Below are 12,836 nucleotides of genomic sequence, written 5' to 3' on the forward strand. Positions count from 1 at the left end.
TGTAATCTTACATGTCAAAAGTGGATGTGTTGGTGGTACAAGTCCGTTTTTTGGTAAAGGGTCACTATAAATGTAATGATTGTGTTTATTGCCCTTTAGTATGGGAAACCAATTTAGTAAAAAATACTACACATTGATGATTTCTTTGAACTTCAACAGCATGCAGGCTGTACAATTTCTCAAGTAGTTTATTGCATGGAATGCCCTTGTGAACTATATTATACTAGTAAAAAAGGCCCGTTTCTGACAAATGAAACGGGCGCTAGCAAGGTTTTCCTCGGAGTGTATATGTTTGAGAGAGTGTGTGTGAGATTGACTGTCTGAGAGAGAGGGAATGAGAATCAGAGTGTGTGTCAGGGGCCCATCACTCCCTCCTCCCTCCCAGTTGCAGGGTCCCCCTCCCTCCCTCCGAGTTCCAGGGTCATCCCCTCCCTCCCTCCCAGTTCCAGGGTCGTCCCCCCTCCCAGTCCCAGGGTCCGTCCAAGTTTCAGGGTCCCCCCACCCTCCGTCCCTCAGAGTTTCAGAGTCCCCACCCTCCCAGTTCCAGGGCCACCTTCCCTCCCAGTTGAAACAGCTGTAGACTTGTTTCTGATGGAGCAACAATTTAAAAACGACAATGTGGAGCAGCAGCTGCTAGGTTTGTTTGGTTTAGAGTGTATGGCAATGACTGCAGCGTGGCTGAGTAAAGGCAAGCTCCTAAGAGTCTGGGAGGAGTTAATTGTTTTAGTTGCAAGGAGCTGTGCACCCCAGTTGACCTTGTTAATCACCAAGGGCAGAGTTAATTGCTTTACTTGCAAGAAGGTCTGGACGCCAGCTGACCTTGTTAATCACCCAGGGCAATCACTCCAGCAGTGGCGTAGCCAGAAAGCAATTTTTAGGTGGGCCAACAGATCAGATGGGTGGGCACCAGGGTTGCCAACTTTTTTGAAATTGAAAAACTTGCCACCTGATACCCTACCCCATGCTCCAGCTCTACCCCACTCCCAATAACTTCAATAAGGGTACTTCAGGGGGAAGTACAAGAGATTGCATGCACTCTTCCACCTCCATTGAGCCTCGGTTCCCTAACACACATACTTAGCCTGTATAGCAAGACCAAACACTTTTCAACATATCTTTCCAGTTACACACTATAGAAATGATCCCAGAAAGTATAGTCTAGTATTAAAGGCAAATAAATTCTGCATCCACAGAACCCCCTGTCCCTCCCCCAATGGGTACAGAGCAGAGTTAGGACATTTCCCCATAAAACTCACCGTAATATCAACAGCCGCCATATAGTAAATAAAACAATCTTTAAAACAAAATGTCACTCATAACCTAGTGCAAATCTACAATGCAAGCACTAACTTCCAAAAGAAGGATCCTACCTATGAAAAAGGCATTGCCCTACATATTACAGTGGGGCTGTAAAATATCAATACATCTATTGGGAAAACTAAACAAACCAAACTTACTACAGAAGGCTACATAGAAAATTCATGCTAACGGAATCGATCACACACACGGAATAAAAATGCCAAATATAGAATAATTGACTAAAAAGTATAAACATAAATATAACCAAAACCCCAAAAAGCCAAACCTTGCATGTAATACAATACCAGAGAAACAGAAAGAAATGCATTTCCTCCTGTGCAAAATATAAGCATAGTACTTGCCAGGGATGGTGTTGGAGTGCAACTAGAGCAATTGCTCTTGGTCCCCTGGCCAGAGAGAGCCACAAGCATGATGGAAGCTGAAGGCAGTGCAGTCTGGTGATGGGCTTTGGGGTTCCCTCCCAAATTTATGGCCTGGGCTCCAGCCATGTCTAACACCAGCTCTGGCAAGATGTTCATTCCAAATGTGACATATTCTAATCACAAAATTGAAAAAAAAATGATTTTTTTTCTACCTTTTGATGTCTGGTTATTTTATTTTTCAAATCAGCTTGGTTCTAGTCTCTGGATTCTGCTTTCTTCTGTCTTAATTCACTTACCAGGGTCTCCTGTCTATTTGTCATTTCTTCTCTCTCCATGTCCACCATCCATCTCCCATCTCTGTGTCCCTATAGTTCCTTGTCCAGTATCTCCACTATGTTCAAATTCCTGCATCCATCACCACCCTTCTATCCCCTACCCCTGTGTCCAGCATCACCCCTTGTGTCCCTATGCCCTCACATGCCCAGTATCTCCCTTTTGAGTTCCTATTGTCCCCTATGTCTAGTATCTCTCCCCTGTGACCATATACCCCTCCCTCCCAGTGTCCATCATAGCCTCTCTATTCCCAGCGCCATCTGTCTCCCTTCCCTCTAATCTCTCCTCCTGGTACAGCACCTCTCTCCCTTCCCTCAAGCCTCCCCTGCAGGCCTTCCCTCCAGCCTCTATCCCCCCCTCCCCAAAGGTCCAGCACCTCTCTCCCTTCCTTCCAGCCTGCCCCCCTTGCAGGTCTAACAACTCTCTTCCTTTCCTCCAGCCCCCAGCCTCTCTCCCTTTCAGGTCCAGCACCTCTCTCCCTTGCCTTTTTCCCTTGCCTCCAGCCAGCCAGCCACCCCCCCCCCCCCCCCCATTGCAGGTCCAGAACCTCCCTTCCTTCCAGCTAGCCACCACCCCACTTTGCAGATCCAAAACTCTCTCCCTTCCCTCCAGCCAGCAACCTCTCCCCTTGCAGGTCCCAAACTTGGCTCCCTTCCCTCTAGCCAGCCAGCCCCCCCTTGCAGGTCCCAAACCTCTCTCCCTTCCCTCCAGCCAGCTATCTCCCCCCTTTTGCAGGTCCAGAATCTCTCTCCCTTTTCTCCAGCCAACCCCCCCCCCTTTTTTTAAGGTCCAGAACCTCTCTCCAATCCCTTCCCTATGGCCTTAAGCCCCCCCCACCTCCCCACCCCCACGCAGGTGAAGCCACTGTCTCCCAGCCTGTCCCTCTCCCACCCTACAGGTACAGCCACTCACTCCGTTTTCCTCCCTCACTATCGCTTCGCTAATCACAGATGAAGAGACCTGCTCCAGAGCCTTCCCTCCGCAAGATCAGCTCTCTTCAGCACAACTTCCTGTTTCCAGGGCAGATCGTGGCAGAGGGAAGGCTCCGGAGTGCTCAGTGAATCACTGCTGGCCCCGCCCTTAATTTAAACCAGATGCTTACGGCAGAGGTGAGGGAGGGGATAGAGATTCATCTCAGCAGCCACAGAGGGAAAGCTCCGGAGTCCAGATGCTTTGCGGTGGGGGTGAGGAGGGAAAAGAAGACTCATCTGAAGCTGCGGTTGCGATCGCGATTGTGATCCACTATTTTTGGGTGGGCCTTGGGTGGAAATGGGTGGGCCTGGGCCCACCCAGGCCCACCCGTGGCTACGCCCCTGCACTCCAGGTGCCTGAGAAAACAATTATCTCCCTCAGCTTGTTTTACTACTCTCTTTTCATTTGTGTACTTGCTAAACCGGATATCTATGCCACCTCAAGTTTCCGGCTGGAGGCTTCAATTAGAACGTTGGAGGTGCCTTTTATATATAGAGATAGGGTACACCACACATAGAATCAAGATCTGAACAGCAGAACCCTTAAGCTATATTCACTCAAAAAGAAGCCATTGGATGACAGCAGCTCACCAATTAAAGGATTTGCCTTTTGTAGTTCTTCTTCAAGTGAATGTACTGTGAGGGGGTAACATAACATACTTTTACAAAAAGAAAAAATGCTTATTTATAAATGGGACACTGTTGAACCAAAGAAGTTGAATGGTATAATGTATAATGACCTATCAGATATAGATACATCATACGGTTTATTCAATCAGAAGTGAAAAGGAGACTCAACATTTTTGTCAGGTACGAGTCACTCTGTTTGTATGTCATGGAAATTTTGATTTACACATTTTTTTATTTTTGAGATAGTGTTTAATAGGAGTTTGAATGAATTTCTTTTTTATATGCAGATTGATTTCTTTCCCCTAATGAAGCCAAAGACAAGGCGAAGCAGGGATCCCTATCGGGACTTATGGGACTTTTAAACCTATGTTTATGTTATCTTCTCTGAAGAAAAGCCATACAGCCTTTGCAGTTTGAACCATTGCATTAGTCCAGAGTGGCTTTGATTCATGGACGGATAAATTATTTTTTCCTACTCTTCATGCCTGAAGATATGGTTATTTTTTGAGATGGACACTAAGGGCTCCACAAGACGTGCTAGAGGAGCGTTAGTGCTTTTAGCATGCGCTAACTGTGTAGGCACCCACAATATTTCTATGGGTGTCTATACAGCACACGCTAATTTTGTGCACATGCTAAAAACACTAGCGCACCTTAGTAAACAGGGCCCTAAGACTGTTAAAAAGTGCTGTATTGGGAAAAGGTTGCATTTGTATTTGGAATATGCACATGTGTAATTTTTGAACACTCAGGGATCTTTTTACCAAGCTGCGGAAAAAAGGGCACTATGCTAGCAGCAGGGGCCATTTTTCCAATGCTTCAGGGCCATTTTTTCTGCAGCCGGTAAAAGCCCCCCCCCCCCCCCAAAAAAAATGGCTATACAGTGAGATAACTCTTGCAGCATGGCCACTGAGGTGGCGCTAAGGGCTCCTGTGCTAACCCAGTGGTAACTGGGCAGCACATAGCAATGCCTGATTACCACTGGGTTATCGCCGTACAAGCCATTTCCAGGGTTTTCTTTTCCCCCAGAAATGGCGCATGCTTTGGGTGGGACTGTCACTGGTGGCTGTGTTGGGCCAGTGGTAGTCCTAGAAGAGCGAGCTGTAAGCCCGCATTGGGCTTACTGCTGCTCTGTAAAATGGCCCCTTAAATTTAAAAAAAAAAACCACATTTTTATAAAATGATATGGATCTTGATATTGAAACTTAATTATGGGGGTAATGGGATAAAGCTTTTTCATTTGGATAGTTTATATTTCTTAAAACTTTAGTCCACATTTTTGAGGAGGACTGAATAGGAACATGAAGTTAAACTGGCACCCTTCTCACTTACCAACTTTTTGTTAAATATAATTGAGGTATGTTGTATGAATTGGACCCTACATACATTTTGACTGACTTTATTATTTCCATACTCCAGGTTTTAAAAATAACCTACTTCCATGAATTGTCTCCTTCTTATTTGTTTGTACTGGGTACCCATGATGCCAGCATGTGATTTTGATAAGGCTCAGTGCCAGGTTTATTGTACTTAGCTGCAGAGTTCTGTCTACATAGCTTATAGTATATTTGCATGTTTTGTATTATGCTGACAGACTGTGACCTGCGCTGCCTAGATAATCTAACTATCTGCAAGAGCCGTGTAATTTTACTGTTATAGTTTGAATATTGCATGTGACACATTCCCTCTAGTCTCACTGACATCTTCTTACCAGGGATTAATTTGTAGATAAAAAGGAAATGGATCTTCAAATAAGGGGAGGGGAGGAAGGCCAGGAACAGGTGTGGTGTGTGCAAAGGGGTGGGACCAGAGAGATTTGTAAGCTGTCACACTCCAGAAAAAAAAAACTACCCTATCTCTCTCTCTCTTTCGCATACATATAGGTGAACACACCTTTCTTCATCCTTATCTTCATGAAGTACTGTGGATGAAGGTTGGCTGGAAACTGAAAGGCCCTTTTACTAAAGTATGTTGAAATCTGGGCTTAAAATGGAAGTTAGCATGCACTAAACCCAGATTTAACATGGCACATTTTTAGTGCATTTTTCATTTTTTGATTTTTCAGTTTATGTTGTAACGTTTACATTAGCAAGTGGTATCTGTAAAAGATTAACTCAGAAGCCCTTTCTGCCTCCTGTTTAAGAGGCGGTAAGGGCTCCCACATTAACTCCACGTTAGCCAGTTAGTGCATGCGAATGCGAATGTGCTAGCTGGTTAATACTTCTCTACCCTTTCTCTGCCCGTGGCATGCCCCCTCCAAATGGCAGGGTTCTGATACTACTATTAAGTGAGAATCTGAATAAATACTGTTCACTTCCTTTCTCCTTCCTCCACTATGGCCAGTTTGTCGGTGGAGTCTCTCCTATACCCTCTAGCTAGCTGTTTATGTGAAAAGATAATGTATATTCATAAGCACAAAGAGCAGATCATGGAAAGCATATCTCATTTGTGGCCTGGCTTCCCATTCTCCATCTATGGTTGGGGTAGGGTGTTATAAGGCAATTGCAGTAGAACATCTTTTTGGTTGGAGGGGCTAAACAAACCAATCCCCAGACCAGCCCTCACGTTGCTAGTTGCAGATGCTGTGTTTAGCAAAATATTGGATTGTCCATAACCCCAGTGGCCTGCCCCATTCTGTTGCCTATATTACAAGGAATTTTAATATATCAGGCTTACAGTTCTTAGATAATCAAACTATATTCACCACAAAGCTTGACATTTGTCAAGTAAGGTTTGACAGTTGTGTGAAACTCTGCTACCATACTTTGTTTAACAATGAACCATTTTGTTCTTAAATCATGTGCACAAAATGCAGGGTCATTTATTCTTTCCATGGGGATATATCTTCAGTTTGGTGCCTGATGGGTTTTTATTGATCCCCATAATTTTAAGTTACCCTCGTTCCTTTCTTAGAAAAGTTCTGCTTGCAATATCTTTCTTCCATTTGTTTGGGTTTGTTTTAACTTTCAGTGCATTCCTTCCAGGGAAATTCCTGTTATAAAAGTATTTGTATAATCCTTTTGCAAATTATTTTTATCAAAGAGTTATAGTACGTAAATAAATAATTATTTTCAAAGTCCTCAAGAAATAAAGCAGTAAGTAGAAGTAGCTAAAAAAAATAAAAAGAGCTTACAAAGGCTTAAGAAGTTAGATAACAGGCAAAAAGCTTTGCAAAGTTGTGAAGTACTTTGGATTGGAATGATTACAAACGTCTGCCATAAAAATATAACAAAATAAGATATAATTGTGTAAATGTTATTTTTTTCCAACATGATTTGCTGCCATGCATAAAAATCGAGCCCTATTTTCCCCAGCCTGGGAAATGGCATGCACTGGGGCTGGAACTACCTCCAGGTACCATGTTGTATTGGTGGTAGCTCCAAATTGGTAGATAGTACCCTTTGGGCTTACCAGTGCTTTGGAAAAGGGCCCCTTAATGTGCTAAATCGTTTTCTGGTAATTTGCCTGTCAGTGTGTGTGCTAACTGCATGCTACTTAAAAATTGTTTTTCATAATTTTTTGGGCGTGGAATAGGCATGGAAGCATTATTCAACTTGCGTGCTCACATTAGCTTGTGCTAACTGGCTAGCACAGAATTAACATAGGAGCACTTAGTACCTCCTAAATAAGAGGCAGAAAGTGCTCCTGCATTAATATTTTTCAAGGCCTGGCACAATAATGGAAAACTTAGCACGGGACCTTCAAAAAGAAAAAAATAAAATTTTAAGGATGCATTAGAAATGGGCTTAGCACATGGGAAAGTCCTACGTTAAAATGTCCTAAACCTCTTTCATAGCATATCTTACTAAAAGGGCCCCTTAATTTCTAAGTTTACCTTTAAATTGAAGTAAATGATAAAGTACCATTTTGTGGCAATGACAGTTTACAGGCAAAGGTTTCTCATGTGCCAGTTGAAGATATAGATTACACCAAGTCACTTACAGGACCCCCCCCCCCCCCAAACATAAGACACCTCTTGATCACAGATGTGGAAGAAAGAGGCCCCTGGACCCTATATTATACTGCTAATTTTGCTGCACATTTCTTGGGGATGGGGAACACAACTAGAGATTGTGTAAGCCTGGCTGGGCTAATGGGAGCCCCCTCTGCTTGTTTTAACCTGCTTAAGATATTGTAAAATATTAACTATGGGGACCTTTTCTATAGTGCATTAGGCTATTGGTCTAGTAAGCAGTAACAGCTAACACACAAATGCGCTAACCACTTTTATGGTATTTTTAAGGTTATTACACACTAAGGCAAGTATTAAGGATATTTTTGTTGGGGACAAAACTAGGTGGGTTATGGGTAGAGGATAAGAACATAACAATAGCCATACTGGGTCAGACCAATGGTCCACCTAGCCCAGTATCCTGCTTCCAACACTGACCAATCCAGGTCACAAGTACCTTATAAAAACCACAATTAGTAACAATATTCCATACTACCAATCCGGGGGCAAGCAGTGGGTTCCCCCATGTCCATCTCAATAAAAGACTATGAAATCACTCAGGATTTGATAAACCTCAATCATATCCCCCCCCTCAGCCATCTCTTTTCCAAGCTGAAGAGCCCTAACCTCTTTATCCTTTCTTCATATGGCAGGAATTTCATCCCCTTTATCATTTTGGTTGCTCTTCTTTGAACTTTTCTAATTCTGCTATATCTTCTTTTGAGATAATGGGAGCCCCATGAGGGTGACCAGAATTGAATGCAATACTCAAGGTGAGGTCACATCATGGAGCGATACAGAGGCATTATAATATCCTTCTTATTTTGCATCCCTTTCTTAATAATTCCTAGCATCCTGTTTGCTTTTTTGGCTGCCGCCGCACACTAGGCAAAGGATTTCAGTGTATTGTCTACCATGACACCTAGATCTTTTTCTTGAGTGCTGACTCCTAAGGTAGACCTTAGCATCAGTTAACTATGATTCAGATTATTCTTCCCAATGTTCATCACTTTGCATTTGTCCACATTAAATTTCATCTGCCATTTGGATGCCCAGTCTTTTAGTTTCCTAAGGTCTTCCTGCAATTATTTGTAATCCGCAGTTTCCTAAGGTCTTCCTGCAATTATTTGTAATCCGCATGTTTTTTGACAACTTTGATTTGTGTCTTCAGCAAATGTAATCACCACACGCATCATTTTGATTTCCAGATCATTTATAAATATGTTAAATATCACTGGTCCCAGAACAGATCCCAGTGGCACTCCACTATTCACCCTCCTCCATTGAGAAAACCCTACCCTCTGTTTTTTTTGTTCAACAACCAATTCCTAATCCACAGAAGGACATTGCCTCCTATCCCATGACATTTTAATTTCCTCAGGAGTCTCTCATGAGGAACTTCATCAACAGTTTTCTGAAAATCCAGATACACTACATCAACCAGCTCACCTTTATCCACGTGCTTATTTATGCCTTCATAGAAATGAAAACAAATTGGTTAGGCAAGACTTCACTTGGCTGAATCCATGCTGACTGTATCCCAATAAACCATATTTGTCTGTGTTCCGTAATATTATTCTTTATAATAGTTTCCGCTGTTTTCCCTGGCACTGAAATCAGGCTTACCAATCTGTCATTTTCTGGATCACCCCTGGAACTATTTTTAAAAATCAGCGTTACATTGGTCACCCTCCAGTCTTCAGATACTATGGATGATTTTAATGACAGGTTACAGATCACTAACAACAGATCAGCAATTTCATGTTTTAGTTCTTTTACTACCCTGGGGTGTACGCCATCCGATCCACGTGATTTATTGTAACCTGGGGTTAAGGAAAAAATATAATTAAAGTTTTTTTACCTAAGGATCCGGATGTTGCTGAGGTGTGCTGAATGGGCTAGAGCCCTCTGTTTGTTCTTTGGGGCCCGTTGTTGGATGAAGGGCAGCGGGAGAGGGGAAAGCTGGAGAGGCAGCGCTGAAAGACCACAATTTTTGGGTCTGGAGGGAGCGGCGATATCGGGGCCAAACAGGGACGAGGTTGCTGGTTTGGGAAAGTAGCGCCGTGGTTTTCTGAGGCCCGGGGACATTGGGGCCAATCCTCGGGCCTGGCAAGGAGGAACAGAGGCGGAAGACAGCTGCCAAAATGGCGGCCGTTTTGTGGGGCCATTTGGCAGCGACGGTGGGAGGCGGGAGTCCGGCTGCTGCAGAAGGCAGCATTGAGTTTGTTTGACTCCGGGGACGTTTGAGTATGTCCCCGGGAGTGAGGAGTGGCACCGGGGTGTGTGTGGTGGGCAGCGGGATGTGATCCGGGTCGCGCTGGTGTCCGGGGCGTTGCGGTAAGGGCCGACGGGAGAAGTGCCAAAGGCAGCAACACCGAGTTTTTTCGGCTCCCGGGGACGATTGGGCACGTCCCCGGGAGGGAAGAGGCATTTTGGTGGCTGGCGCCTGTTTTTGGGCCGGTCCGGGATGTGGCAGCGTCATGGGTTAGTGTCCACTGCGATCACGCGGGGAAACCGAAGATTGAGGGAGGCTTGACTTCAGGCCAGAAAATGGCTGGCCTGCAGGGATGTAAGAGGAGAGAAAGGAGGAGGCATCGCGGAAGTGCATGTTCACGCCACATGCATGAATCGGGGGCGCACGTCGGAGGATCTCCGGTGAGGCCTAGAAGCCTGGGCCTCAATTTTAAACCGGAGCGCCAGACGAATCGGCCATTTTTAGGGCGTTTTTTTATTTTTGATCCGTTTTTGACCCGGAACCAGCGGTGGTCTTCATGTGAGGGGAAAATCTACTTTAAGGTAAGGGGTCTTTTGGCCCGGAATTTTAATTAGTTTGTTTTTAAAATGTGTAAATTGCATTTTTTATTTTTAAAAATTCAGGGGTTTAAGTTTTTTGAATTATGTTTTCGGATTTGGGTTCGGGGAATTTTTCTGGGGGGGGGTCAGTTTTTGAATTTGAATATTTTTAGGGGATAATTTTGAGGGGGCTAGTTTTAAGGGGTTAATTAAGAGTTAAAATTTGTTATTCGATGGGGTAGGTGGTGTGTGAAATTTTGGGATACTTTTTAAATAATTTTGGGATTTTTGAGGGTTTTTTTTGGAGAAAATATGGGGACGGACGTAAAAAATAGGTACATTTGAAAAATAAAATTATAGGTAAATGGGGAAAGTAGTGCTTAGTGGTTGGGGTGATTTGGGGAATATTTGGGTGCATTTTGACTTTTTAATTTGGTTTTTAGTAATTTTCCCATTATTTTCTGTGGGAAAAATAAAATTAAAATGGAGATTCAGTTGTGCTGCCCAAGGTTCCATTGGTCAGCAGAAAAAAACGGAACCTTGGGAAGGACAGCTGATTAGCTAGGGGGTCTCCAGAACTCTGGCCGTGGTTCCGTTGCTTAGGCAACGGCGCAGCCGACAGTTGGTCAGAGGAGCTGAAGCTGCCGGACAGAGAGGGTGTGTCCAGCTGGGTGTCTGAGGCTGTGTGAGTATCTAGGTTTTAAAAGTGCATGAATGGGATGATAGTGAGAAATAATAAAATATTTGGGTGAGTGAGGAATGTGATTGGTTGAAGTGAGGGCTGCTGAAAATAGATTTGGATTTTTCTGGGATTGTTTGGTGATTGAGAAGTATGTTGAATGTACTGAAGGGTTAGGGTAGTTTGTGTGTGCATCACCAGGCTCCTCTAGAGTAGGGACTAGTAAAATAAGAGCAGGTTTGGAAAGTTAGGGCACTTTATTTTATTTATTTTTGAAAGTATAACTGGCCACAGTAATTTAAATTGATTGAGCCTTAGGGAAGCTGTCTATTAGGGAGAAAGGGTTTTTCTTCCTTTTAAGTTAATTAAGAGAGGTTTAGGGAGAAGAACAAGGCATCTTGAAAGTGAGCGGAGCGGACAACTGGGCCCCCACGCAAGAAAGACTGCTCTATTGTGAAAAACGCCATCTTACGGAGTACAGCTAAGTGATTTGAAAAAAAACCACATTTCAATAATATACTTACCTGATATTCCTGGGTTCCTTCTGGGAGCGAGAATCCTAAAAGAGACAAAAAAAATACAGAAAGAATCAAATTCTTGTTTTGAAAAGTAAAAGTTAATAAACTAATTAGAAGAAATTAGCTAAGAGTTAAGAGTTCTAAGGGAAAACAAAAGAAGACACTTATCTGATGAAATTTGTTCTGCTGTTGTTGGAGGTTTAACCTGTAAAAAAAATAGAAACATGTGTTAGAAATATTGCTGTTTATTGAGGGGTTCATATATTATATATTGCTGATAAAAGTATTCATTGAAAGTTCATTTTACTTAAAGGTAATTATTTCTAAATAAAGTAACGTGTTTATTAATTAACATCTTGTGTTTGGTGCCATTGAATTTTGGGGGAGACAAACATCTAAATCCTAAAATTAGTTTTTATTCCTCTTCTGGCCTTTGAGACCTGGAGACGAGGTTAGTGGATTGTACATCCTCCTGCTTGGGACCTTACTTGTAGAACCTCACACCGAGAGTTTGGTAAGATCCTGAGGTCCACAGTGAGGGTGCATTACATTATCATTCTTTAACTTGCAAATTTGACTCAGTATGTCTTCCAGGTTCAATGAGATTTCTTTCAGTTTCTCTGCATCTGCACTGCACTTACATGCTGTAAGGAATATGAGGAGGAGAGGGAGAATGAAGGCGCAAGGGGGAAAGATGGGGCTGGAGAGAGAAAGAAAGAGGGTTATTTTTCCCCTGAAGAATGGAGGAAAAACTACAACTCCCAACAGCCCTTGAGTAGGACATACCATAGAAACAGGGACTTCCATTCCCAACAGCCCCCAGAGGTTGCTAGGAGAAGGAAAAGAGGGGGGAATTGGGAAAACCTGTCACAGAGAACTAGGCTAAGGGAAGAGGTTCTGAGCCTACCCAATCAGGGAGATGAGGAGCAGCTGAGCGGTGGGTGTGGTGAAGAACCCATGGACTGGCAAGGGGAAGAAAAGGGGGAGGAGGGAAGACCAGAGGAGCCGATAGATACTTCTACTCTGGCTAAACTGAGAGGAACCCTGGTGAAACAGCATGGTATGAAGGTTTGGTAGAAAAAGGGAAAAGGTGGCTAGCCCAGAAGAGGAGTTAAGAGAGCATGTTTACAACTGTTGGGTATTAGGGTGGTGGTCAGGAGGTAGTGCTGGCCAAGTTGGGTGGGACCCTTTTACTCTCCCTGTGGAGATTAAAAGAGGAGGGAGAGGGGAAAGGTAGTGCTCTGCTTAAACTGCTTTATATGAACTGCTGGGGTTTTT

General features: G+C 43.6%; 1 pseudogene; it reads right to left on the reverse strand.

Annotated features, from left to right (window-relative positions):
• Positions 1–1,068: 1,068 nt before the first annotated feature.
• On the reverse strand, positions 1,069–1,161 carry LOC115475215 (annotated as a pseudogene).
• Positions 1,162–12,836: the final 11,675 nt, after the last annotated feature.

Source organism: Microcaecilia unicolor, chromosome 7 (genome assembly GCF_901765095.1).
Source record: "Microcaecilia unicolor chromosome 7, aMicUni1.1, whole genome shotgun sequence".
Classification (NCBI taxonomy): domain Eukaryota; kingdom Metazoa; phylum Chordata; class Amphibia; order Gymnophiona; family Siphonopidae; genus Microcaecilia; species Microcaecilia unicolor.